Source organism: Bison bison, unplaced genomic scaffold, assembly GCF_000754665.1.
Source record: "Bison bison bison isolate TAMUID 2011002044 unplaced genomic scaffold, Bison_UMD1.0 scf7180017864484, whole genome shotgun sequence".
Classification (NCBI taxonomy): domain Eukaryota; kingdom Metazoa; phylum Chordata; class Mammalia; order Artiodactyla; family Bovidae; genus Bison; species Bison bison.
Genome location: NW_011495044.1, coordinates 1,173,087 through 1,174,233, shown reverse-complemented (window position 1 = coordinate 1,174,233; position 1,147 = coordinate 1,173,087).

Here is a 1,147-nt window from a genome sequence, read left to right as displayed (position 1 = left end):
GTAAGGGCCGAGCACCTGCCAGGAAAGTGCACTTTTCCGGACGCGAGAGGAAGGCATGGGGAGGGGGCGCGGGCCCAGTTAGGGTGAAGGAACGTGGATGCTAACAAATGCTTGGTGTTTACCTTCATCATAACCAGAGTATCTTGTTCATTAAAGAACTTTTGAAAGCCATGTGCCGCACCACGCAGCCGTTAACTTTCCTGTACAGGGCAAAAACTCAACATGTGCAGTCTTGTCTTAGAAAACCCTGATCACAGTGTATATGAGGTCTTATAGCATATTATTTCGTTTTCCCCGAGAAAACCTTGAATTAGCTGATCGTTCCACACCTGAACAGCCTAGAACTGATCATGTTACCGGGGTTTCAAAGTGTGTGTGTGTGTGTGTGTGTGTGTGTGTGCGCGCGCGCGCGCGTGCGCGCATGTGCTATGAAAGCTCTTTAATGCACCTTTTGGTTCCATCTCTGAATCGTTTTCTCAGGTTCCTCTTGTAGGTACAAAGTTCAAAGTCCCTTGTAAGGAAAACTGCCCCTACCCCCTGGACTCCGCACCGAGCGGCTGTGGGCGGGCTGTCCCCTCTCAGGCCCAGCTGATTGGGCCACGGAAAGACATCTGATCCAAGCGCAGCCGATCGGCCCCGAGACCCTTGTCCAGTTTGTAAAGCTAATCTGGCCAATTAGATTCCCTCTTGGAGAGTTCAAACAAGGAAATCCTGAGAGCCAAGTAAGCGGTGGGTTTGGCAGATGGTTTTGGCTGTAGAAACTAAATAAACTGGAGTCAGGTGGTGAAGAAAATTAGAACAGAGATGGAGAATAACCGAACACTACGAGTAGGCGTAGCACATTGAGATACCGCTGCTTTAGAGTTCCCAGGACTGACCAAACCCACGGCAGCTCCCAGGTCTACGCTTCCCCAGGCCAGGATATTTAGACTTTCCCTGGTTTCTGTGTCTGTAGTCTCCTGGTGTTTCTTCAGATCATCCGAATAAATTTATTTCAGCCCCACTAACCCAATTGAATAGGCAGATTCCAGGTTGGGATTACATGGTGAAAAAGTAGGGCCATGCTTAAGTTTTTTATGACTGTGCTAATTTGCTGCAGGCGCTAAGTTGCTTCTGTCGTGTCCAACTCTGTGCGACCCTATGGACT